The 27,611-nt window shown below is 51.4% G+C and overlaps 1 protein-coding gene and 1 long non-coding RNA gene across 2 annotated transcripts in view; both read right to left on the reverse strand.

Moving 5' to 3' along the window:
• The window catches only part of MAPKAPK2 (MAPK activated protein kinase 2), a 63,286-nt gene that overhangs the window by 11,702 nt on the left and 23,973 nt on the right, over window positions 1-27,611 (reverse strand). The gene's annotated exons all lie outside the window — the stretch shown is intronic.
• LOC129505814 (uncharacterized) lies at window positions 15,207-22,954 on the reverse strand. Its single transcript, XR_008663604.1, has 2 exons — window positions 17,102-22,954; window positions 15,207-15,670 (listed from the first exon to the last, which is right to left on the reverse strand). It is a non-coding gene; the product is annotated as an uncharacterized LOC129505814 (long non-coding RNA).

Consider the following 27,611-nt stretch of genomic DNA (forward strand, 5'->3'; position numbering starts at 1 on the left):
GTGCTGGGATCTAACAGAGAACTGAGCAAGTAAGGCCTGTGCCCCATGGGACTTCCGTGTGCATGCAGGAGGTACACGGTGAGAAAGCGGTTTTAATTCGATCTGTGTGTGCATAAAGAAACTAAACAGGGTGCTGCCAGAAACCAGCAGTGGCGGTGAGGGAGACTCTCCCTCAGCCCCCCGCAAATTAGGGAGAGCTGCTTACAGCCTGGAGACATGGTCACGTCTCTTTACCTCTAGCCCAGCTCAGAAACATAAGAGATGACAGATGGGTCTTGGTTGAAGTGGTTTTCCTCTACATCTATGGGGGGGGGTGGGGGCTGGGGTAAGGAGTATGCCCCCTTCTAGAGTTTCTGCAAAGCTCAGCGAGGAGCTACTGTTGGTCTTCCCCTAGAAGTGATCTAAGCAGAAATCTCAACAGGGTTCGCAAGTCTTAGAAGGTTACCGAAGTAGAAGATACACAGAAGTGCTGCATCAGGGTCCCTGGCTGGTGCATACATTCCCAGATATTTGGCTGGGAGGTAAAAGCAGTACTCTCTATTTGCTACTGGCTTTCGTTATTGTGATAGGGAGACATCTCCACCCAGAACAAAGCCACACCGAACAATGAGGAATCCAAGACTAAAAGCTTTGCAACAACCACACCACACTGCCCAGAAGACGAGCTGGACCTTCTGGTGGTTCCCACCCTCTCTCTCCAGGACCTTCCTGCGGCAGCCATAAAAGACCAAGGTTCAACAAAAAGGCAAGGAGCTTAAAAGTCACACCATAAATGACAATTTAAAAAATATATATATTTGCAACACATAATGGATAAAAGGCTAACTTAACTGGGAAATCAATTGTAAAAGATTAACAACCCAATATAAAAATGGCCAAAGAATAAGAACAGGCAGTTCAAAGAGAAAGGAACACAGACGGCCAAATGATTCTTGATGCAACTCATTAAGAGAGAAATGCTTATAAAAACAACGACAGCAATCTCACCCGAATGGCAAACATGTTTTAATGTTGGACCAAAACCAAAGCAAAATAAAACTCTTGGGTCTATGCCAACATTTGAGAGGAAAGGGCACTCTCTCATACACTCAGTAGGGATACAGATCTTGTTTGAGGAGTCTGGCCGGATCTCTCAAGACTGTAAATGTTCAAACTCTGCACGAAGTCACTGCCCACCTAGGAAACCATCCTAATAAATAGGTTCCTAGAGCATTTTAGCGGCCCCAAACTGGTAACAACCTACGTCCACCGCTGTGGAGCTGGTCAGATAAGTGCCAGGGCGCCCATACAACAGAGGATTTAGGGGCCGGGCCCGGGCAGGAGAGAGGCAGGACCACACATCCACGCGGTGGTGAGAAGAGAGTGTCCACCCACGGGCGAGCAGACAAAGGACAGGACGACACTCTGGCTTTATCGTTACCATCCCAGCTTGTTTAGTGGACCTGCACCGGCACTGCTTAAGTAACTTTTAAGGTATATTCATAAAAGCAAGCAAGCAAGCAAGCACATCAAAGGTTAATTAATGGTTCGCTGTACATGGTGGTAAGACAGGTAATGTTTTCTACTTTTGTGTGTTTTTTAAATTCTGAAAAATTAAAAAAAAAAATTAAGTCCTGAACAGAACAGAAACATAGAATACCATTTGGGTGGTTTTGTTTCTTAAGGCAGAGAGGAGAACATATATGGGCTTGCACTTTTCTGATGTCTTTACCCTCCCCCACAAAAATGTCAGCCACCAGCTGAACCACCAGTTAAGAGTAGGTTCCAGCGAGAAATGTGCATTTTTCTTGTTTCCCCCCTTCTCCTTTCTGCTTTATATCTTTCTGTTATATTTGGATCTTACCATCTGCATGTATTTCTTTTTAAAAATCAAGCCGAGGGGGTTCGATTCCAGGAGGCAGTACATCTCAGTTCTTACTTGACCCCTGGCCTGGGACAGTGGCACAGCTGTACGTGCCCCATAGCAACCTGGCCCTCCTGCGGGCGAGGGAAGTGGACGGGGACAGGGGATCCCACGCGGACCAGGGGAGGGACGAGGACCTAGCGTAACTCCAGGTATGAGGGCTACCCGGCTGATGCAAAGGCCTGGTGTCTTCCTGGAGAATAGTACCAAGTTAATAAAGAATGGGCCGAGGCCCCAAACCACCAGTGATAACCACTTCTGGCTTCTATGGGCATGAACGCTGCACACGGCGGGGAGAGGCAAGCCCTCTGGAGTCTTAGGGAGGAAACTGAACGGCTGAGGGACACAGATATTTCTCTTTCTTCTAGCAGGTGACTATGACTTTGAAAGAGAAAGAGGAATTTTCATGTATAACCACACCAAGCATGTGTCAGGTGCACTCTATATTTAGAACATACGTTATACGTAAGCCTCCTAACCGCCCTGTGGAAGAGTCAATTGCTGATCCCACTTACAGGTGTGGCAGCCGAGGCCCGAGGGAAGCACCCTTCCTGAGGACACACGGCGAGTCACTGCCAGGGCCAAGACGCACACCAGTTCACGCTCCACGTTCCAGACTCTTGTTTTACGGCAAACGAGGTTTTGACAAGCAAATCCTGAGCTGCTAATAGTAGTTGATTGTTGCCCTGGCTGCCTTCCCTGCCCCCATTTATCTCTGCATCTGTCTGGCCCCGCATCCAGCTCAATGCTGAAGAGATATAATGTATACGTGTACGATCGGAACCACTTTACTGCCCATGGAGTACAACAGGATACAAGGCATCTTCCCTGAGGACACAAGGTAGACAGTGGTAGGAAGGAAACACACTCAACTCTCCCAGCTGGATTTAAGATAAAATCTGAGTGGAAGGATGAAAACATGCCATTTTCTTCATAATATCTAGGTATGGCTTTTAAAAATCCTGAGATGGACAAATTATCAAGAGAAATTAAAATTAAGATCAGGGCGCCTGGGTGGTTCAGTTGGTTGAGCGTCCAACTCAACTTTGGCTCAGGTCATGATCTCAGCGTCGAGAGAGGCCCAGTGGGCTCCTTGAGACTCTCTCCCTCTGCCACTCTGCTGGCTCGCGTGCGTACGTGTGCAAACTCTCCCTCTCTCTAAAATAAGTGAATAGGGGCGCCTGGGTGGCTCAGTCAGTTAAGCATCTGCCTTCAGCTCAGGTCACAATCCCAGGACCATGGGATGGAGCCCCACATCGGGCTCCCTACTCAGCAGAAAGCTTGCTTCTCCCTCTCCCTCTGCTGCTTTCCCTGCTTCTGCTCTCTCTCTGTCAAATAAATAAAATCTTTTTAAAAAGTGAAATAAAAATTAGTAAATAAATCTTTAAAAAAGAAAAAAAAGAGGGGTGCCTGGGTGGCTCAGTTGGTTAAGCATCTGCCTTCAGCTCAGATCATGATCTTGGGGCCCTGGGATTGAGCCCCGTTTTGGGCTCCCTGCTCAGCCTTCTCTCTCTGCCCCTCTCCCCCCACACCACCCCCCCCATGCCCTCTCCCTCTCTCTCTCAAATAAATAAATAAAATATTGTTTAAAAAAAAAAAGAAGGAAAATAAAGACGGAGGGAGGTCAGCAACACTGGTTCTGGCCAGTGCTGCCTCTAGCAACTTGACCCTGTACAGGTGACAAAGCAGATTCAAATTCTTAATTAGAAGTGATAAATGCCATGTCATCATCATCACTCCACTTCAGTGGAATGAGATTCATGGCACGTACCCCTTCATCAACAGATCTAATGGGACGTAGAGAGAGTAGATCGAGAGAAAGTGGAAGAAGAGAGGGTCCTACAAAAGAGGGCAACACCCCACCCCTGATAATTCCACAATTCCACGTGCCCAAGACAGGAGGACAGCAGGGTTCAGAGAGAAGGTAAAGGAGTCAGAAGTAGTTCTTGGGGAAACCTTGGAGAGACTAGATGGCGGAAAATAGGAGCCCCTCTTCCCTAGTTAGCAGATGTGGTCCAGATGCAACACAGAGCTCGCATCAGCCGACACGGACACGAGGACATCTGATGGAGAGAGACAGGCAAGGTGCTTTTTTTGTTTTTTTTGTGGTTTTTTTTCCTGCTAAGAGCAGGGCACTTGATAAATTCTTGCCGTGCCTTTCTAAAGGGTTTACCTGTCACAAAGCCAGAGGTGCAAGGAAGGGAAATGCTCCTTGGACTCAATGCTAACCAGGAAGCAAAGTCTAGTAAGCTACGTAGGAAAACAAAACACCGTAGTTAGCAGTAACAATAACAACAAGAATACCACACTGGGAGGAAGTAACCTTGTCATTTTAGAGTTCAAAGGAGGGGAAGAAAAAACCAGGGGACAAAAACAATTGTTTAGCTTAGACCCGCAGAAAACCAGTATTTAGATGTTGACAACGGAACAGTATGAGCAGAGATCCCACGGGGGGGGGGGTGCATTTTGCAATATAAGGTCTGGTCTCCCCCAGGCAGACTCTGAGCATGTAAAGCACAAGAGTCCCCAATTTTCCCGGAACAGGAAAGCAGGAGGACAGAAGCAGTCACAGATGACCAAGTCCACCACACAGGGAGCCACGGAAGACAGGACCGACCCCAGGAGGGTGGCGCGGAGAGTGAGCAGGGCCGGTGGCAACATGAGAACCACTCGGGGTGTCGTCACCCTACGTGCAAAGCCAGAGAAAAACCAGGGAGCGCGAGGGCCCGTCGTGGGGGCTGAGGCTCTAGGCTACAGGAACGCGGGACGATGCGGGAGGGAACTCGTCTCCGATGTGTCCCATCCTTTCTGTCCAGGAGGACGTTCTTCCGACGGAACAAGCGAACCGTCTGCACCTCCGATGGGCACCGGACCAGGAACCAGCTCACGAGCACCCGAGGAGGACGCAGGTACAAGATGCCAATCTCACCAGACTCGAGTGCCAGGATGCGCAGACGCCTGCAGGGGTGAGGCCAGAACCGGCGGCGGCGGCGATCGCGCGGGGTGCACGGGGAGGGGGAGATGACGGCAGGAGCCCGCTTCTCGGCAGCGTCACCCCTCGGCACCCCCGGGCCCCAGGCACCAGGCTAAACATTTGGGGATTTAAGGAGCTCGCAGACAAGTCAAGGAAACAGACTGGAGGAAACAGAAACGCTCTGCACCAGGGGGTCCCTAAGGGCTGCTTAGCTCCACGTCGGTCTCGGGCAAAGCTTCGAGCAGATTCTGACTTGCACCATCTCAGCCCGGCCTGGGCTCCCGGAGAAGCCCCAGCAGACCCAAGCTCGGTTCCTTTATTAGCAGGGTTACTGAATTAGAGACCACGGGGGGCCAGGGGCGAGAGCCCGTGGACAGCCCTGCACCTGAGCACCTCGGACCTCGCAGAGGAGGAAAGGGCGACAGGGAGAAGCGCTGCCGCAGTACGTGCAGCTGTTGTACGTGACGATGATAACGGGTTAGCAATGGATCTGGGGCCGGGCCGAACTCCACGCTCCCTCGGCCTTGCTCCTCGGCCTTGGTGACAATGCCGTCACCTCTGGCCAGGCCCCCAGATAGCCCTTGAAGTCGTCATCCTCACCCTCTCACCCTCTCACCCACAGAACCAATCTGATTTTGTTTGGAAAGATCTCCAAAACATTCCATCTTCCTTCTTCCAGTCTTGTTCCCACTTGCTTGGTTCCCTCCTGTCTTCCGTGCCTTCTAATCGGTTTCTAGATGGTAGCCTTAGCCTGTTCCGATACATCACGTGTCAAGCCCTGAAAGGCAAATGTGAGCAGGACGTGGTCTTCCTTGAACCTGTTCCCTGGCTAACAGGACAAAACCTAAACCCCCAGCCTGGTCTTTCCTGGCTCCTACCTACAAGATCTCCGCCCTCCCCTCCCAACACATTCTCTCAACTTGACCTCCCCTGAACTTCCCTGTTCTCGAACAAGTCATGCCTCTATGTCCACATCCTTTAAGCACCAACACAGTGTTGCCTCCTCTCTGAAGCCTCCCTGGTGACCACCAGTCAAGCCCCTCTTCCCTCTCTGCTCTCCCAAGACTCTTGTTAAACTCCTACTTCTACACTCATTGGCATTATTTATAAGACCATTTCTCTGCCCCTGCTGGGTAGACCCTGTGCCTCTCAGAGGCTGGAACTGTATCTTATTGGTTTTTTTTTTTTTTTTTTTTTTTGAGGTATAGATGACACTTGATGTTCCCTTAGATCTTGTTCACCTTTGATGTCAAACCGTAGGCCGGATACATGGCAGTATGGCCCTACTCAATAAATACCTGCTTGTTCACTAAACCCAGGGAACAGCTCCAGGGACAAACCAAGAAATGCCTTCTGTGGCTTGGCCTAGTATTTTACCAACAGACTGGCTGAAGACAAAGACTAGACAGCAAGCTCATCAAACCTGCAGGGAACCAAAAACTCGAGGTGTCCTGAGTAACATATCTCTATAAAAGATTACAGTAGGTGGAAATACGAGCCAAAACAAAGCCACACATCCAAAAAAAGGCCTCTAATAGCACGTGATAAAAGAGCCCTTTCTCCAATCTGACCCGTGTAACACGAGGAGTGAGAGCAAAGGCTGTGAAGCCAGGCTGCCCGAGGACGGAGGAGTCTTGGTTCCTGCACTGACCATGCTGTGGCCCTGAGAGTCTCCTAACTCCCGTCAGCGTCCTTTAGTGTAACACAGAGATGACACCAGCATCTACCTCGTAGGGTTATTGGTTAGGTGATAGGAATAATGACGCATTTGCAAATAGAATCGTGCCCTGCTCAGTAAACTCTATGACTTGGTGCTGCTGCTGCTGCTGCTGCTGTGGTTGGTAAAAGCTACTTCTAAGAAAAGAGAAGAGAAGCTATAAAGCGCTGTGGTTAAAAGCGAGGACCTGGAACTGGATGGTCCTAAGTTCAAATGTCAGCTCTAAGCTTAGTAGCTGCCTGAACTCAGGCAGTCACTTTACTTTCTTTTCTGTTGTTTTTTTTTTTTTTCAAGATTGTATTTTAAAGAAATCTCTACCCCCAGCATGCAGCTCGAACTCATAACCCCGAGATGAAGAGTTACACACTCTTCTGACTGAGCCAGCCAGGTGCTCTGGTTCTTTCCTTTCTAATCTCCACTGTCTTCATCCATTCAGTGAGGCTTAGTGATGGAATCTGCCAGAGACATCCACTTCAGGGTTCTTTCACGTGGAGAAAAAAGACAACTAGAGAGAAACGAAATGTCCACGAACAGAAAAGTTGTCAAATAAACTACAGGCAAAATGAGATACAATTATCACAAGGAATGAGGTGGATCTAGACATACTGAGATCCAAAGTTCTTCAAAAAAAAGGTGCCCTGCAGTGAAAAAAGTAAACTGCAAATTGATACATCCTATTTTTGTAAAATGTTTTGAAAAAAAAAAAAACAAGAGGAAAAGCAAAAGAAATGTTGTGTATGTGCATTTACCCACACTTCTCTAAATATAGACTGACTTGCTTTGCACACTAATATAGAACCACACACATGACCGTGCAAAGCAATCTTAATCATCAATGGAAAAAATGAAGATTGTTCCATGACCTTTAGAAATTTTCGTCAAGACATTAAAAACTCTCTGTCAGGTATAAATGAATAGAGAAATGGAAAAAATAGTAAAACTTGTGTTTAGTACACTGTAATAAAAAATACTAGACATTGAGAATGAGTGTGTCATTTCTTTGTGAAGAACTTATCCAGAGTAGCTGGGAGAGTGCTTGTCTTCTTGTCGTTGGACGCACAACCCACCTCATCTCCGCCTCTGCAACCTGCCATACTCTGTCCCAAGTCTGGGTCACTTTCCCACATTCTATCCTTTGTGCTTTCGATGTTGCAAGACACCTCCAAAAGTGCCTTCAATGTGAGGGGTTTTTCACTTCCTCTGGAACTTCTTCATGCTTCCATCACGATCACTCATGTCAATGAGTTTGCCTTCCAGAGTTCCTCTGGCTTCGTCTGTAGAGTCATGGAATGTGGAGCGGTGGAAGTGTCGACATTCCCACAACCAGCTAGTAATTCCAGGTAAGCTCCGTTTACGTTCAGCTCCAGTTTCACTTCCAGCATTACCACTTTCCGATTCTTTGTGAAAATGCATCTTTGCTGGTCAACTCCCTCTTTTGATTATCCATGTTTGCAAACTGTCACAGGAGGTTATCACTAGGGGACACAGAGGTAACACAAGTGCACACTTTCCTCTGAGTGTGAACCCGACAACAGATGGGCAGCAAGTGACCACCACTGACAGACTCTGAAGGAAGGGATGTGATTGGGCGCTGATCATAAAAAACATCTGTTATGTACATAGTGATCTGTGGACTGCGGAGCGCGCAGCAAAGTTTAGACTCTGTGCAATTACTCAGAGTTAATACACCACAGCAAGTGGGGTGCTGGGGGTCTGGGGTTACTTAGCTAGTCTGTGCTAACTGAAATCCATGCATACTGGGAACTGCGAAAAGCAAGGATGGTCCTCCATAAAGGACATAATATGGAAATACATATACTAAAGAAGAACACTGGTTACCCTCCAGGAAGAGCTATTTAAAATTTTTTCAGTGACTATTTTTTACTATTTAAAATTTTTTCAGTGACTAAGTTCTATGCCTTAAGAATGGTCTCAACCTGACATGATTTTCCTCTTTAGGGGACACATGAAAATACCTGGAGACATTTCTGATTGTTGCAGCTTGAGGGGGCAGGGGGTGGGCATGGACAGGATCGCAAGCAGGCAGAAGCCAGGGGAGTTGCTAATTCCTGGGAAGCACAGGACAATCCCCCACCACAAAGAATCACCTGGTCCAAAACGTCAACAGTGCCAAAGTTGACAAACTCTGTTTTAAACCAAAAAGTTTTTATTAAGTTCATTTTAGTGGTGCCTTTCTCAGAAGGTGGTAGCAAAGAATAGATGGGGTGGTGGCGAGTAGAAAGTACAGAGTGAACGCCATTAATACCAGAGGCTCTAGATGACTTCAAATGGACAACCTCAAAATCGCCTGAGATTTGTGGTAATTTTTTTTTTTCACAAGCATTAGCTCATCTGCCTCCAATGCCACGATGTGGCTGCTAAGAAGTGAATATCACCTTCAGTTCGTGGGTGGATCTAGTCCTAGATCAAGACAGGAGTCCAGGCCCAACCACATCCAGAATCCAGCGCTCACCTCTGAGCAACGCATTTGAAAAAGAGCATTAAACTTCCAGAGGGTGATGACCAGGACATTAAAGGTCTGAGAAAATGTCAGCTGAGGAACATTTGGACCAACAGGGACAATTAGCTTGAAGAGAATCCCTGAAGGAATGGCTGAGGGACGAGATGGGGCAGGGGTCCTGAAATTCTATAGGGCTCTCGCACAGAAGAGGCAGAAATCAATAAGGAGCTGCCTCATAAGAGAAGAGGCCGGTAAGGTAATAAGCTCCCCATCCTTGGATACATTCAAGCAGATGCTGTCAGGTGGGCTCTTGGGGGATTCCTATACTGAGTAAGAGAATAATCTAGGTGAGCAAGAAGGCACTTTCCACTACTCTCAAACTTGAGTGCAGAACACAATGAGAGGGCAGGGCGGAGTCCAGAACAAGTAACAACAGCCTCCTTTGACCCAGCAATCCCACTCCTAGGTATTGACCCAAGAGAAATAAAAACATTACGTCCACAAAAAGAATTATGCAAGAATGTTCATAAGCTTTATTCATCATAGTCCAAAACTGGAGACACTTCAAATGTCCATCAACAGGAGAATGAATAGGCAAAAACACGATATCCATACAATGGAATACTACTCAGTATAAAAAAGGAACAGACTCCCAATAAGGTAACCATGTGGATGAACCTTACATAAACAAGTTCATGCCGATGGTTTCATTTCTATGGTGTTTCCACATCAGGCAAAACTTGCCTATGGTGAAGAAACATCAGAACTGTGATCGTTTAGGAAGGATCATGAGGGAACTTAACTAAACATTTTTAGATGTTTGTTCTAGGTCTTCTTTTTTTTAATTTCTTAAAATTTTTTATTATTTTTAAAAAAGATTTTATTTATTTATTAATGAGAGAGAGAGAGAAACAGAGACACAGGCAGAGGGAGGAGCAGGCTCCATGCAGGGAGCCTGACGTGGGACTCCATCCCAGGTCTCCAGGACCACGCCCTAGGCTGAAGGCGGTGCTAAACCACTGAGCCACCCCACTGAGCCACCTCGGCTGCCAACCCTGAGCTGAAATCAAGAACTGGTCATTTAACTAACTGAGCCACTCAGGAGCCCCATGTTGACTCTGTATCTTGACAGACGTTTGGAATTTACAGACGCAACATTTATCAAAACGTATCAAGCGATACATTTAAATTTTGAGCATGTCACAGTTACATAAATTTTACCACCAAAACCCAAAAAAGTAAAGGCACGAACAAATGCCAAACTGTAATTAATACTTCCGTATGTGGAAATGTTGAGGGGTGAAGCACACTGATGCCTGCAACTTACTATAAAAGGCACCCCCGAGGGTCACCTGGGTGGCTCAGTGGTTGAGCATCTGTCTTTGGTGCAGGTCGTGATCCTGGGGTCCTGGGATCCGGTCCTTGTACTGGGCTCCCTGGGGGGCGGGGAGGGAAGGCTGCTTCTTTTTCTGCCTCTCTCTGTGTCTCTCATGAATAAATAATTTTTTTTTTAAAGGCACTCTCGAAAGAAGGCCGATAAGTGGGTGAGAGAGGGAAAGATAGAGAAAGATAGGAGAAAGCTGGCAGAGTGAAATGTCAATGGTAGAGCCACCTAGGTGGCTGGGCAGATGGGCGGTCCCCAGAGAATTCTTTCAAGGTGGTTGCATGTCTCAAGTATTTCATAACAAAAAAGTAGAGGAGGACGGAAGGAAGGGACAGCCAGTAGGGATCACAAGGGGAAAAGAGGTGGCTGGAGGGTCACAGGAAGAAGGCAGCAAGGGAACGAAGAGGAACGGTTTCGGCCAACATCAGGGCCTCTCAAGGGCAGAACTGCAAAAGGTCAGGCCGACCTGGGGACATGCAATCATGGCCAAGAGGGAACGCATGTGAGCTTGGTGCTCAGACCTCTGCAGTCGTAAGTCCTTGTTCCCACGAGACCAGCTCCATGACCGTCTGACGCTCGGTCCCAGACAAGTCCTTGCCCCTTGCTGGCCACGGTACTGCCCCTGGAAACTCAAGGGACCAGTTTAGAGGATCCCTCACGTGCCTTCCAGCTCTGACAGTCTACTGTTCATTGTGTCTGCGCAAACCATGTTTCTAGACAGGTGCCAGAGGACGCAGAGGCCCGGTAGCTTTGGCATGCCCTGGCCATCGTACCCATGTGTCCCCGAAGAATGGGACTGGGCGTGACCAGCTCTCTCCTGTCTGCACGTGGACTCTCCGCTCTGTAGGTTAGCCACAGCCAACACTGAATCAATGAGCAGGAGCATGCTGCCCTCCCCCCCCAACACACAGCAGGTTTCTGGGACACAGGACATCATAGAAACCCCAGAGAATTACGGGGATACATTTGGTAGAGGGAAAACAAATCAGTAATAGTTTGCAAAATCCAATTTTAATAATTTTAAGATTATCTACTCTACTATCCTCCTCCTAACTCCCAATGGCCTGGATAATTTACACCCGATCGCACACAAACTGCCAAGTTTTCTGTGTCATGTTTTCTCCACTCTGTGTCTCTCTACCCCAAGGACACACAGCCCGGAGTTTGCCAAGGGATAGAAGCATCTGCCAGAAAGCTGACTGACCTGGTTCTAGTCCCAGTTCTACAATTAAGTCCCAGTTCTGCTGAGTACCTAACTGTAGACAAGTCACTTTTACTCTCTCTCCTCTCCTGTAAGATCTAAGCTACACGGAGCCTACCAGAGGCCTCTAACTCTCTGTTCTTTGACATGATTCTCCAATCTTCCTAGGTAAGTAATACTACCTTAAAATCTGTTCAGTTTGTATATATTCCGAAGCCCTTCTGTGTATAAGGTCACCTTTAAATCCATAATCCAGGTGGAGCCGGTGTGATCCTCATTTTAGGCACATGGGAACTAGGGTGCTGAGGGTTTGAGATATTTGCCAAGGTTCCCCTGTGGTTGGTGACGCAGGGGAGGGATACAACCCAGGGCCCTGAGTGGACTATGCAGATCCACCCCCACCCGCCCCCCGAAAAGCACAGGGGGCCCTGGGAGCCCCTTCCCCCATTTCTGTACCTATAACCAGCCTTGCTGCCTTGCCCACCCAGGTTTCCGTGGAAACCAGAGTCTAGTGCTTCTGGCCTCAGATCTTAAAGGGGAGGGTACATGTGTGTTTCTCAATCCAAAGACCGTTACCTCACAAACCAGAAAACAACTTCTGGCTGGACTTCCTTCCCGCCTTTCTCCTTAGGGCAGGGGGTGGGGGTGGGGGAGGAATGGGAGAGCACACTGCGCAGAGATCAGGACTCGGAAATGGGAGCCAGGAGCCTGGAGGAAGTCTCTCGAGTGCCTGGGGGTGGGGGAAATCCCACTCCTCCCTTGGAATCACTGTGGCACATCACCTAGGGGAAGTCTGGGATGCTCATTATGCAGGACAACCGGACACCCTGCATAGGCCCAGATGTGCCACAACTGGGGGTGGGGGTGACAGCCTCTCCCCTGAGTCCATGCCCACTGCTCACCAGGCTACGGCCACTGATGACACAAGAAGGGGGAACAGGGACAGAGGGCAGGAATGGGGGCTCAGACAGTGCCCTGCCCTTTAGCCTTGAGGGGACAGCAGGTAAATGGCTTGGTCCCTTGAGGCCAGGACATCTAAAGACTCTTCTGAAAAAGTAAAGCCCCACCCTGGGGTAAGAAAGGATTTCCATAATGACCACTTGGTCTATCAGTGGCCTGAATGCATTCCCAGAAGTGGTGATGCATCCCCAGCCGGTGGGGGAAGGAGGGAGTCATCCCCTACTCTTCTCCTGCAGGGCAGTCCTCCGGGCAGTCCTCGGCCACCCTTACACAACACCCACCTCCAGTTAGCTCAGAGGTTCCTGGCAAGGGCTCCCTCCCCGGGGACTGGAGTGAGCCCACGAGGGTCAGAGCTGCTGGTCCCTCCGGAGACACTGGAGCCTGGGAGTCTGCAAACACAACCCCAGTTGGCAGCAGCCTCTAACGCTCCTGTTTCCCAAACCAAAACCTGGCCCACCCAGACTTCCTGTGCAGGGGCAACGGACGGGAGCATCTGCCCTCTCTCCACTAACAAGGGCAACAATCAGAGGGACTGGGGGTGCTCCCCCCGCTCAGTGACTCTGGGCCTCGGGGGCTGTGACCCAGGGAAGGCGAGAGAAGGCCAGGGGAGCTGGGAGGTAAGGGACATCTCACCCCGCTTCCTAAGAACAGACGAACCCCTCCCCCTGTGGGAGGAGGTCAGAAGAGGAAAAGCAGCATAAAAAAATATATTAACACATACATCCATACAAACAGGGAAATCCTGAGCCCGCCGTAATTACACAGAGGTCTTCCCGCACGGGCCATGTACAACCTCCACCAAGTGACTGGTTCCTACTCACGGTCCCATTTTTTTCCTTAGAAATCCTTTGCATTCTAGCAAAGCGGCACAGGGAGGGCACTGAGTCTGCGGCAGCCTCGGGAATTCCCTGGAACTGGCTCTGTTCCCGGTGAAGAACCCAGGAAGGGCCCCCCCAGACCTTTCTTAAGGAGCCGGCCACTCACACCCGTCTCCTGTCACCAACGGTCTGAAAGCAATTCTAGCCAGGACTCTCGAATTTTGAAACATCACAAACTTGATGAACCCCACCTCACAATTCTGATTTCTTCCTTAAACTTAAACCAAAATGGCTTCATCTCTGCCCCCCCCCCCCCCCCCGCCTTGGGTAATGGAGAGCTAAGTGTCTTCCACCCTCCAGATGCCTTGTGGCTGGTGAAGGGGAGAAAATATCCTGCCCACCTGCTTCTTCCCAGCTACCAGCTCGGGTTCAACACAATCTTCCCCCATCGGACAAGGAGAATGCAGAGATAAGGGAGCTAAATCTCGCTCCCCTCCACTCCAGGATTAGCAAGCAGCTGCCTCTGGATCACCAGCCCCTCCCTTCGATATGGAGAGACTCTCAGCAGCCGGGGCCTCAAGCAGGGGTGTCTGTTCACTGCTTGCTCACCCCCCACGCTGCAAACTGCCGCTTCCCAGGCATGACAGATGTAGCTGCTATTCAGCATGTTCAAGCCAGGACAAAAGCCTTCTCCAGAAGCACAAAGCCAGCAGGGATGCAGACAGGGCCAACTTCAATAGAAGCCACCTGCCAGGGGCCCTTCTCTGCCACACCCCCCAGCACACACGCACACACACACACATATGTACACACACACCTTTTTAAAATCTCTCCAACTTGGGCTGACCTAGAGTCAGGTGAATTCTTCTCGAATCACTGGGCAGCTCGCCCAGAGCAGGGAGGTTGTCCTGCCATTTCTCTAACAGTAGACTAACAGTAGACTCTAAGGATGCTAATAAGTAATAGGTAAAAAAAAAAAAAGGGATCCCATAAATGTCAGGAGCACTAGGTTACAAAGTCAAATGGATTCTTTTGCTACAGAACTTCTCAGAGCCTTTAAAATGTTAATATGAATAAATAAATAAAAAATAAATAAAATAAAATGTTAATGTGCATGCAGAGCATTTCCCAGATTTATCTCATCAGAGCATCTTGGGACCGGCATTCCACCAACACATTCCAAGACCGTCTGGTGCCTGGAGAGATGGGTAACTCTCCTCCACCCTGACCCCTGACCATAGCTCTCCTACTATTGGGAGTATATAAGAAAAACATGTTTTCCCTTCGATAAACTGCCAGTGAACATATGGGTGAACAGGTTAATGAGCGCACACAGGCTTGGGGCATCTTCACCCTCAGTTCAACTAGTGAAGTTTCCGAAGGACCGTTACAACTTCAGCAGAGAAACTGAGCCTCTGCACACACCCGAGCCAACGTCGGCTGTGAATCACCTAAGCCTATGTCACCAAGGACAAGGGCTCCACCCCAGGCCAGCCACTGGGTTTTCTTCCTGTATCAAGTCTCCTCCTAACTACCCCAACTGTTTTGCATTTGCCTATATGGGTAACCGGGTCATGCACGCAGCGTACACACCTGCGGTCAGTGAGGGGTCACCACCAAGTGTCACATGGTCTGGGTGAGCTCAGCCACCGATGCCACTAATCCCCACGGAGAAACAGAAGAGGATGGCAGGCAAGGGTTGTCACCTGGGCTTCTTCCCACCATGGGCCAGATACCAACGGAGAGGTCACAATGAGTGACAGACGCTCAGATGGGACACGGATGATGTTAACGTTTCCAGAAAGTCCAGTGTTTTTGTATTCAAACTATATATCTACATCTCGGGTTGTCTCCAGAGGAGCGGACAATAGTCTTCCCCCACCGGCTCCCTGAAAAAAATTGTTCATCAGACACCCTGATTTTGGCCACATGCTCCTTCGGGAGGCTCTCTGGTTTCCCGGGGTGGGCTCTCTGTGCGTTCCCGATGAAGCAGGCTCCGGACGGGCACCTCCCACTGACCTCTGCGGCTGAGCACAGAGGCAGGTGTCCTGGTGACAGGCTGCAGGGTCCTCTCAATGCCGCCCCCCCCAACACACACAGGAAGCCTCTGCCTCTCGAGCAGTTAGTTGCCCCTGTTCGGAAGCCACGGGCTGTTCCTGGTACGCGAGTTTCTTAGAACAGTGGAGCTGGAGATTGCGGTTAGTATCTGGGCAGCAACCAGAGGCCGGGGAATTCCTCCCGCCGGTTCTGACCTAGGGAGGGAGGAGGCCGAACGTCAGCTCTCGCCTCTCCACGCCTCTCCACGCCTCTCCACGCCTCTCCACGCCAGCGGCGCAGCAGAAAACAAGAGGAGACACAGAGAGGCAGCAGGGGACCGTCTCTATTTAGCCCTGGATGCAAAAGTGTGCTTCAGCACCTCGGAAAAGGCCCCCCATTTATTCCTAGTATGTTTCCCCAAATTTCTCTTCTTGTCCACTGGGCAAAATGAGCCTAATCCATACAGGCTGGGGGTAAAAGGGAAGCCCGGCAGCCGTTCCCAAAGAAGCCTCCCGCCCTCCCCAGGCAGCCCCAGGTCCCGGCAGAGCTGCGACAGGAAATACCCTTTCCGGACACCAGGCCAGGCCGCCTGCCCCGGGGCCCCCGCAGGGCCAGAGGGAGCCCCTGGCTCCGCTCATTATTCCATTTATCGGAGCCAGGCAGCTTCTGTTTGGATGTAGCTGCTTCTGAAGCAGACACTTTAATTCTTGATTTCAAAAACTTTATTGTTTAAATACCAGTTTTGCCTCTGAGGCAGCCAAGGCTCCAGGCCCTGCGTGCTAATTATCAGCTGCTAAACAGCACTTTTCTCTGAGGAGCTGCTGGGGCCCGAGGCCACTGGGGAGAGAAGGCTGCCCTGGGAGACGGGTTCCTGCTCCCCAAGGTGGGCTCATCGGAATCCCGAGGCCACACGGGCAGGAAGACTACCCCACTTCTGGGGGCACACGCGACACCTCGGCTAAATACCTGGCGCTACGCTTTGCACTGGGGGATTCCAAACAAATGGACACAGTCCTTGTCCTCAAGGAGCTCAGAGTCCAGGGCAGAAGGACACAAGAGTGACTGTGATTCAAATTCAGAGCAGATTTACCACTAGTATGAACCACCTACTAGCATAAGGAAAGGAGCTCATCTGCCTGGGGTGGGGGGTGGGCAGCAGGTGAAATCTAAGCTTCGAAGGAGAGCTCGAACCCTACCAGGACATGAGATGATGAACAAATGGGAGGCCCAGCAGAAGATCCGGGAGCCTAAGCAAGTACTCAGAGTGGAGAGTAGTTAGTGGTCTCTGAAAGGGGAGTGTATGTGTGTGAGGGGTGGGGGTGGAAGGAAGGTCAAAGCTAGCTTGTCTGAAGGCCATGTTAGGAGTCTCCATGCATCACGCTGGAGGCCAGGGGAGGGTGCTACTGAAGGTCTCTAAGCAGAGTGATGTTTATGGTCCTACCTGATGGGCAAAGGATGGCTGAGTCTACCAACGCCTCTGAAGGCAAACAGATCGGTGGCCCCATAAAGCAACCGTTAACCATGCAGAGAGAAATAGGGACTCTTTCCTATGGAACGGTGTGCAGAGAGGGGGAGGGTACACATGGTCCACACCGGCTGCACAACCTCTAGGAGCCTCCACTGACAGGGTCCACCGCGACACGGACCTTTCCTCAATCTCTCAGCAAGGCCCGATAATTGGAAGGATCCGGGCAATGATGTCTCATCTCTGCATCTCCCTTGAGCCCTTGGCAGGCTGAGTACTCTGAAAATGAGCCATGACGTCCGTCGGGTCACAGGCTGTGTTCAAACATCTGCAGAAGACGGAGTACAGGAGACGGAGCTGAAGCACTCTGTGAGGCTCCAGAAAACGCAACTAGCACTAAGAAATATTACAAGTTCAGGGAACAAATTTTGAACTCAGTAAACAGAGAACTTTAACAACAGCAGCTTTTTGTTTGTTTGTTTTGTTTTGTTTTTTTAATGGTAAGGTTTTCTTGAAAAGGGGTAAGCTCCCCCCATAACTGGAGGAATTTAAGCTCAGGATCAATAGATCAGTGGTAGCCAAACCCAGATAATGATCAGATGAGAACACACATACCTGAATGCCACCTCTGTGGTCTCAGACTCAAAAAGATATGGAGAGTGAGGCCCAGGCATCTGTATTTTCAAATGTTACCCATAGGTGACAACTGACTTAGTGCGGGAGCCATGGGGCTACCTGACCATCTACTGGGATATAGTCCTAAACAAGACAAACTAAATACTATCTGAGGTCCATTTTTAAATGATTACCACCTCTTTACCCCTTACCTGGGCCTTAAAACCTCTCCGTGTGCTCTTCCACAAATCCCCTTCCACCTCGGATAATTCTCTACCAGGGTGCAGAATGATGACCTCAGAGTGCAGCATTGTCTAAGAGAATGTTCTGAGATGATAGAATGTTCTCTAGCTGTCCTGCCCAGTACAGTGGCCACTAGCTACATGAGACCCCTGAGCACTTGCAACGTGGCTACTGCTACAGAGGAACTAATGTTTCGTTTTATTTATTTAACTTAAATAGCCACATGTGGCTAGGGCTACGCTACTGACCAGCGCAGCGTCCTGTGAAAGAGGGCTGATGTGTTCACTGTGGGATCCAGGTAAACAAGCAAACTCCATCCACCACCACCTCTCAGAGCTCGTGTCCAGCCTGAAGGGCACTAGACAGGGAGATTAAATTCAAAGAAAACCGCAGGAAAGGAGGAGCTCTATGTCAGCTGTACCAAAGACAACAGGTACAGAAAACAGCCCAAACTAAAACTCTCACCCCTACGGACTTTGCCCTCCTCTGCTGGAGAAAGCAATTAATGCCAGCAGCACTAGAAGTGCCAGCAGCCACCACGCACCCCAGGCAGTGGGGCTTTTCCCAGCTTCCTCAGAGCAAGCAGGCCTCACTCTCAGGGATGACCTAAAACACCCCTTGGTTGACTAAAGCCAGGGTCGCAAAGGTTTGTAGAGAACGTTTTGGCCACGGAAATTTGGGGGGCACAGAAATCCAAGAGAGAGAGAAGAGAAGAGAAGAGAAGAGAAGAGAAGAGAAGAGAAGAGAAGAGAAGAGAAGAGAAGAAGAAACACAACCCCAAACCCACTACTTTTCCAGACCTCAAAATTTCTCATCAGGAAAATAAATCATCTGCACGCTTTCAAACATAACTGGATTCCTGCCCAGGTACAGTACAAAGGCCAAATTCAAACCTGACCAAGAACTCCAGATTAACGTGTGTGGTCTTCCAGCCTTGATTCCCGCCTCCCACACGTCAAGCCCCTCTGCCCAGCACCTGCCTAGGCACATGCTCTGAATCTACCACCGAGTGTGATTACCTGAGCCGAGAAGTATTGCCTCGGCCTTCTAGAATACCCAACGAACAGAGCCGGATGCGGGAGCAGGAGAGGCCAGGTGGGTGTCGGGAACCACCTGTCCTCCCTCACCAGCTCCCACTGTCAAGGAGAGGCCGCCGGGCAGCCCTCCAGGCAGCCGGCCTGCTGCAGGGCCACGGCCCTGGAGGAGAGGGACGAGGGAGGAAAGGAAGATCTCTACCAAGAGCGCGGGGGCAGGGGCGCGGGCAGTGCCCTCCATCAAAGACTAGAGGCTGTGTCTGAAGTTTGAAGTTTACTGGAAGATGGTTTTCCCCTTCTATAAAAAGAGAAAAAAAAAAAAGAAAAGAAAGGAAAAGAAAAGAAGATCGTGTTGCAACTTCCTTCACCACGACACTCGCTCAGGAAAAAACCCAGGCCTTGCTTCACTTTCCCAGCTGCGCTAACGGTCGGCCCCAACCTGAGCCCGGACTCCGGAGGCCCCGAGAGGCAGGAGCCTAAGGTGGCCGGAGCCCGGGCCCGAGAGCCGCCCCGGCACCCTGCGCGCCGCCTGCCCCCCCCACCTCAGGGGCGCAGCTCGGCGTGGCCCCTCGGAGCTGGACAGGAGTCCCGTGAGGGCCCAGCGGCCCATAAAAGTCAGCTCTGCCACGGGGTCAGCCCGGCCAACTCCTCATGACTCCTTTCCTCCCCGGCTCTACTGGCCGGCCGGCCGCCAACACCCCACCCCAAGCATTTCCTATTACCACGGAGATCCCTGGGAGGAGGTCAGCCTTGCCCCCCTGGGCCGAACGGAAGGTGGGAGTACCCAGCGTCATTCTTCACGTTATTCCTCAGGATCCCTCCCACCGGCCACACTTTTATCTGCCCCCCCCCTTGTGTGTCACAGGTGTGATTCCATGAGGTGTCCTCTGCCCACTCCGGGCAGAGCTGACCCCCTCCCAGGTGTCCGTGGCCACCCTACAGCCCCGACTCCACCACTTACCCACCGCCGCCTCCCCGAGCCTCTTTCTTTGTATTAAACCCAGACATCAGACGTCCTGGCCTGCCTGTGTCAGAGACCGTCAAATGAGAGTATGTGTGAGAGGGCACGATCCGGATCGCGGGCCTCATGGGGGGCGGGGTCTTTTTCATCTTTTTCACTCCTTTTATACTCACACGGGTGTTCACTCCCCGTCTGGACCATCAGTTCCCAAAGGCAGGGCCCATACCCTATCAGTGTAGCGATGTGCACAAAACAAGCATTCCATAAATATTTGAGGATACAACCTAACTGCTAGGGCAACTAAGCACTAAGTTACAACGGATTCGTAGAGGAACTATATAGAGAGGCAGCATGGCAAGCCAGAGGGAGCGCAGGCTGAGTCCGACCCTCCCAGCACCGGCAGCCTCATGGCTCTGTACCTGATGGCTCCCCTCCCAGGACTCCCAAGTGCACTCCCAGTGCACCTTCCCTGAGCCACACACACGCCCAGCAGTCCAGGGCCTCCTTTCTTTTTGCCACCATGTTTTTTTTGTTTGTTTGTTTGTTTTTTGCTTTTTTTTTTAAGATTTTATTTATTCGTGAGAGACACACAGAGAGAGAGGCAGAGACACAGGCAGAGGGAGGAGCAGGCTCCTTGCGGGGAGCCTGATGCAGGACTCCATCCCGGGGCTCTAGGATCACGCCCTGGGCACTCAACCACGGAGCCACCCAGGTGTCCCTTTTTGCCACCATCTGACAAGCTGTATCATTTAATTGATTATGTCTTGTCAGTCTCCCATTGCTAGAATGTAAGCTCCATGCAGACAAGATTTTTTTTTTTTTGGTCTGGTTTGTGCACTTAACAGATCCCCCCAGAGCCGAAAATAATTGACGGCGCTTAGCAGGTGCTCAGTAAATCGTTGCTAGCGAATGCACTGTTCTGACCGTGTCTGACCACTTTCCCCTTCTGTAAAGTCTAAGCGTTCTGTAAAGACTTCGACCTTGCAGTATTATTTTAGGGATTACCAAGAATGTAAGTAAAACACCTCACACAATGCCTGACACAAAGTATCTGCTCAATAAAGACTTGTTATTAATCTGGGAAACCTTCATAGTATTGCTAAACGGTTAGCAGTGATCTGAATGAGGCAGGAGACGGAGGACTGTTAGATGCATCAGGGTCCCTGTGCCGCTCTGATCTATCCTCAGGGAGGCTGCAGAAGTCATCCTCAGCGCTGCTAATTAATTTTCTCGAGTAGTAAGTTGCTTCGGATCACAGAGGGATAGAAGGCACCCTAAGGCAAATCCTGCTTAGAAAGGCAGGAGTCTAGTCTAAGCTGCTAGAAAGAATCAGCCCTCATTGTTCCAAATTCCTCTCATCTCATATAGCAGAGGTATTAAAGGGGTCTAAACCCAAGGGGATGACCCTGACTCGTCTCCCATTCGAGGCTAATCCTGCCATCTGGGCGTCCTGATGGCCAGGCAGCAGGGAAGGCAAGAGGCAAGCATGGAGGAGAATAAATGTTTATAAACACTGGCTGAACGGCTGAATGAATAAAAATACTACAGCCCTGGGAATGGTGACAGAACACTGGCCTGCAGAAGGTGAGGGTAGAGAGGAACGGTCCCTGCTGCCCGGAACCTGGCTGCCCACCTTCTTCCCAGCACAGGGTTGGTTTCCCAGCAGTGCGGGAACAGTAATACAGAAAACCCTTCATTCAAGGCAGGAGTCCTCTACAATCAAGTCTGAGATCAAGCCCGAGCCCTGTGATTCACAAATGAGGAAACTGAGTGAGGCCCAGACAGGTTCTCAGACCTGCTGAGGACCACACAAGCCAGGGCGCTCGGATACCAGTCCCAATCTGTTTCTCCTACAAATCTGTGGCATGGAATTAAGTGGCCCCATGGAAATTCAAACCTCTGACCTCAGACCTGGCAACCTGGGGCTCAATACCCGTCTCCTTGTGACACGCAGGAGCGAGGCCAGCCGTCACATCACCCTGGACTGCATCTGTGTGTCTCTGCTTTGTCTGGAGCTAACTAGAGGTGCCAAGAGCTGGAGGAGAGCTGGCTAGTTCTACATCTGTCCCGTTCTCAGTTAAAATTCTCTGAGAGAAGGATCGTCTCCATAGTGGAACAGGAAAAGGAGGGGCTCTGGAGCAGGGAGGAGAAAGAGAAGAGGCATCAATGGGAAACTGTGGTCAGGGCCCTTACAAGAACGAGAAATCCGTTAGCAGAAACAGAAGGTGCCAGCTTGAGTCAGCAGATCCGAATGTGTGGAGGGAAGAAATGCCCAGAAGACTGTTCTGCTATGAATGGTTTCTTAGCAGATAAGAGGAAGAACAGGTTCGGACACGGTCGGGGGGGCGGGGGGCTTTACTAGGCCCCTGGCTCAATCTCAGAGAGCCTAGCCCAATACCGCTCCACGCCCTGGGCCGCTCCTCTTGTCCCCCCTCCACCTGAGGATCACTATCAGGACCTTACGTTCATGCAGGTAGCGCCCACTATTACTCAGCGATCACACCTTTATTAGGCAGCTACGTATGATGCACGATGCCAAAATACTCCATGATCTTTTTTTTAAAGAGGGTATACAGTCACATGGAAATAAGAGGATATATAAATATCGAAGATGTGAATCTTCGGGGACTTACAATCCAGTATCTAGAAGAGCCCCCTTGAACGTGGAGACAGACTGAAACAGAGGGGAAGAGTGTCTTGGCAAGTTTGACAGGGAAGGTGGGGGAGAGCCACTTCTAGCGTGAAGGCTTTCATGAAAGTGGCAGCATTTGTACAGGGTGGAGTAGCTAGATACAGAGAGGGGTGAGGCAGGGAGGCAAAGATGATACAGGTGGACAGATGGCATACATCCCGTGAGCAAAGGTGACGGGGGGTGGGGAATGAGAGGGAGGCAGGGCCCTACTAAGGAAACAGCAAAAGTAAGGCACTTCAGCTGAAACACAGCAGGTATTCAGAAAATAAACAGCAACAACAACAACAACAAAAAAAACCCCACAAAAAAACAGATTGGGTCACATCAGGGAAGGATCCGGAAATGTCCTGTATTTTACAGGCAGAGTGAACCCACTGAAGGGTTTAAGTGGGGAAGATACATGATCAGAGCTGGCTTTAGGCAGAGTAATCCCCCAAGGAACAGAGGGGGCAAGACCTCCATTCCCCAGCTGAGGTTCTCAGAGGCAGCCACGCGTTTCTCCGGCCTGGCCCCACCCCACCCCACTCCACCCCACCCACCCCACCCACCTCCGGCTCTCCCTTCCTTCTTGCTCTCATTACACCTCAAACCCCAGTCTCTGTTCCTTTTAAAAATCTAAGGCAAGGTAACCAAAACAAGTCAATGAAATCAGAAGGGTCCAGATGCGGGCCGAGGGGCACTGGTACCCCTCCTCTTCCCCGCGGGGAGCCCAGGTGACCAGCACCCTGCCAGGCGAGGGGGGACATTGGGGGTCACATGACTGTATGAAGTCCCTGAGGATCCCACACCAGCTCCAGTGGAAAGGTGACACTCAGGAGCCCGGCAGTTGGAGGGAATAATGAAACTTCAGTGTTTCTGTAAACACAGGCATTTCCAAAGCAGGCTACTATATGCACTGGCTCTGTCCCCGATTCCTTCTCCCCTTCAGAGCTCCGGGTGCCTATGAGGACAGAGGCACCTGAAGGGCGCAAGATGACCCCTGCTACCTTCGCCTTTGCTGGCATTTGCTGGCGAGTCGGCCCAAGGCCCCTATGGCCTCTACACCAGTCCACCTGCATTCCTAGGATGCTCTAAGTTCCACACTTGTGGCCTCCATTGCCCAGGGCTCCCCCTCCACCTCCCTGCCCCTCCCCCCAGGGTCCTCTGAGCTCTACAGAAGTCTGGCCTGTCCAGCAACTGGCAGATCCTCCACTTGGAGAGGCTTCACTGCCCCAGCTCCCCTGAAGCCTGGCCTTTAGAATCTGCAAGCTTTCCTCTAAGAATTTCAGAAGCCAGAGGAGGAGGCCCGGGACAGAGAAGAGGGAGGGTATGGTTACTCCAAGGACAGGGGCTCCTTCTGTCAGAGTTAAAAATAAACTCTTAGCAGTTTACACCCAACTCCTCCCTCCAGAAGCCAATGGGCCTTGGCAGATAAATCTCTCCCCGCAGAGAAAATGAGGCCTCAGGGGGACAGACAGGAGAAAGCAGTCCACAGAGACACAGTCCAGTATGTAACTCGAGCTGAAGCCAGAGGCCCCCCCAAGACCTACCTCAGCTCCTACCCTCACACACCTCTTCTCCCAAACAAACCTCAATCTCAGAAAAAAAGATGCAGAACCCTTGTTTGCATGGTTAGTACCAACAGCTGTCCAAGGATTAGGAAAGTCAGAAAGAATGCCAAAGTCAAGCTAAAAGAAATGGTCTACCCAGTATCTATCATGCTATCACCTAGCATCTCTGTTCTGCTTCCTCGCCTGCCCAGGATCCCCAGGCAGGAAGGGAAGAGGCCACCCCACTGGGCTTCGATGGACATGGATCAGCAACAACCCTGCCCCCACAGTCAGGAGACAGAAGAGACCGGTGTTCTCTGTGACATCCTGCAGGTGGCAAAGCTGGAAAGGCTGGAGGAGCCATGGCCTGACTCGGGAAGGAGGGCCCGAGAGCCAGGGCCCAGTAACCAGGGCCCAGTAACGCTTGGAGGCCGACAGTATGAGGTCACATCTCTGAGCCTGGTAACCCTAAGCCCCACACAGCAGGGGGGAGATTATAGCTGAGCAACGGGACAGGAGTCCTAGGGCAGGTAGCAGGCGGTCACGGGGCAGTCGGGGGAGGGCCTCCTAACTCAGCCATACACCTTGCGGCAGGGAGGCCTGCTTGCCAGTGTACCTTGCAGGCAGCCAGGGCAGGAGGCAAGCACGGGGAAAGTCTCATGGACTCTGATGAGCTTCCACACCCTCCCCCTAGCCCTCCCCCTGATGGAGAAGAAGCAGGGCAGCTCCCCGGGGCCCTTGTACCCCTTGTACAGCGGCGGCCCCCTGCCCTTGCAGCCTGAGCTCGGCAGGTGGTTGGGGGCAATCACTTTTATCGCTCTTCCGAGTGCCAGGAGTGAGATCCGCTACCTGGAGCAGCCCCAGCCATGCCTCCCTCCCAGGGCTCGGGAAAGGCAGTTGGCCCCAACCACCCACCAAGCTCAGGCTGCAAGAGTAGGGGGCGCAGGGGGAGATCTCGAGCTAGAAGAGAGACTCCGTCTTCTGCAGTGTGGCAGGGACAGGAAGGCTGGGGTGGACAGCAGGGCCGGGCTGCGAGGGGAGACTGCACCAGTGGCAGGTCTATTTTTAGCTGTTGGGACAGAGGGGCTGAGCAACAATTCTAGGCCCCGGGCGGGAGGCCAGGTTGCAAATGTCCCGTGTGTGTAGGCTGGGAGCCTAGTGACAATATGGATCATCACAATGGCAGCAAGGTGATTGACGCCATCACCTGCCATGGAGGGGTGGAAGGCAGAGGTTTGTCAGTAGGTCCCCAGCAGGGGCTCGTCAGTAGGTCCCCCTCACCTTTGCTCTAGGTTCAAAAGAATCAGTGGGGCCGAGTCACGCAGAGAGAGAGAAGGCCCCCTTTGTTCCCCTCATCTGCTCGGAGACAGGAAAGCCTTGGAATGGTGGCCACCCAGCGTCTGCCTTGGGCCACCACCCCTCACCTTCCAGATGAGCGCTAGATGGCTGCTGGCCACGGAGATGCCTGGAACGTCCCTTCAGAGTAAGATGCCCTTTCACATGACCCTTCTGGGCAGCTCAGGTTCCTAGCAGAATAAACACAGAGACTGGCCGGTGCTGGAGGGGAACACGACTAACAGATAGGGTTTGACCTTGGGGCCTCGTCCCAGCCTCTCCCACCCACCAGCTCGCACCCAGAGATGTTTACTAGGTTGGAGAACCAGGAGCCCAAGGCTGCACTCCCAGGGGCTGAGCACAATCTCATCCCCTTCTGCCCTGGGTGTCTCATTCCTCCAACCACACAGGGTGGCCTGGCCCGCGGGACCCCACAGCCAAAGCTTCTGGGCTGAAACTACGGCTTTGGCACCAAGTGAGCCGGAAGAGGAGGAAAGAGGCATCCCCAGGCATCCGTCTTTCCTCTTGCTTCTCCGGACTTCTGGTCTCTAGTCTTACGTAACCTTGGGGAGGGGAGGAGTGCTATCTGGATATACATCCCGATTTCCTCATGGGCTTTGGGAACAGCCCCCAGCCCCCACCATATCTCTGGATAACTTAGAAGGAGGAACCCACTGGGACGAGCCCCACACCAAGGCAACACGAAGCCAGACTAGTGGACAGCAGGTCGGACTACAGCTCTCACCCCCGCCCCCCTGCAGGGCGCAGCCTGCACAGCCAATCGCCGCGGCCTTGTTTGGCCCCACACCTCAAATGGGAACAAAGTTCCAGAACATGAAGAGTTCTTCCTCTCTACCCTGAGACCCCACGACACTAGGATTCTTCTGCCCTCAAGGTAAGAGGAGACCCCTGCCCCGCCCCGAGTTACACAGCCCATGCTCTCCGCCGAGGCGCCCGCTGGAACGCTTGCCAAGTCTTCCCACGAGAGAAGGAGCAGCTGGTCGGCGATGAGTATTAATTAACTGGACGCAGCTACCGTGGAGCCCAGCATCAAGCTTATCACAGGGGCATCCCCGCTGGCCCCGGCACTGCTGATGGTCCGACAGGGAGCAGGTTGGGCACAGCCTTCCACCCCGTACCCACCCACCCTCCCACCCCACCCATGCCAGTGCTCAGGAGCAACTGGGAGCCTGACCTCAGACACAGGCACCAAAGCCTGGGAAATTTAACTGACCTGTTCAAGGTCACATGACCAGTTAGCAGGGCACAATACACTGGACATCATCTTTTGCTTTCTCAGCTAGTACATGACCAGTAATAACAGGCTCATCTTCATAAATCTGTACCCATATATATCCTAAAATGCAAAATATCAGTATCCCCCTAATGATGAGAAAAGGTACCAAATCTGATTTAGGTTTTACCCCCGGTGTACGGCAAGCTGCCCAGGGGCATGGCCCCTTCTCTCCACCAATGTCCCCATTTATAAGGTGACCTATGTAGAAAAAGCCCAGGGAGCAGTTAGTTGAGCTCAGTTTTGCCCTGCAAGGGCCACAATCCCAATACTACTACCTGTAGCAACCAAAACATCACGGGAACTGAGACTGAGGGAAGATCCCAGGGAAGTGCTTCCCTGATGAAGACCAAGGGTAAGACCTGGGAACCCTTCCTGCCTGGCCTCGCCTCCCACTCTGGTGAGATGGAAGGAGTCAAGAAAGATGCCCAGGGAGTGTCATCAGCTCTAAGGTGCAATGAGGTATGGGACTCTTCCGCACGGGCCTTAAATCATTATCAAGAGCAGATGCGGCCCCTTGGAACACAAAGAACAACTCTGCCCTGCCCGCCCCTCCCTCCTGGAACACTGAAGCATCTGCAAGGATGTAGTCCGGGAAAGACAGGGAAAAAGGGACCCCATGTGGCCCTTGGAAGGGCCCAAAGTGGAAGAGAGGAAGCAAGACCTCCAACCACCAGGGAGAGTCCTGAATCAGAGCCCTGAGGGCCTCCTGGGAAGGACTCCAATGCAGACACCAGTGCCCTGTCCTTCCCCACTGTGGCTGACATTCCTCCTGGCACGGCCTCCACACTCCCCTGGGGTTTGCAGGTGACAGGAGCTTTGGCCTCTCCTCCAACCCAGGAGCTGGCCAGGGATTAAATCTGCAGTCCCAAAGCTTGGCCCTTCCAGACCTCTCCCTGAATCCCTGCACCTGCTTCTTAGGGAGAATCGTCAACTGATGATGAGTCGACTCCTCTGGTCCCAAGCAGTCAAAACATGTTAATCGTGG

Source organism: Nyctereutes procyonoides, unplaced genomic scaffold (genome assembly GCF_905146905.1).
Source record: "Nyctereutes procyonoides isolate TBG_1078 unplaced genomic scaffold, NYPRO_anot_genome, whole genome shotgun sequence".
Taxonomy (NCBI): domain Eukaryota; kingdom Metazoa; phylum Chordata; class Mammalia; order Carnivora; family Canidae; genus Nyctereutes; species Nyctereutes procyonoides.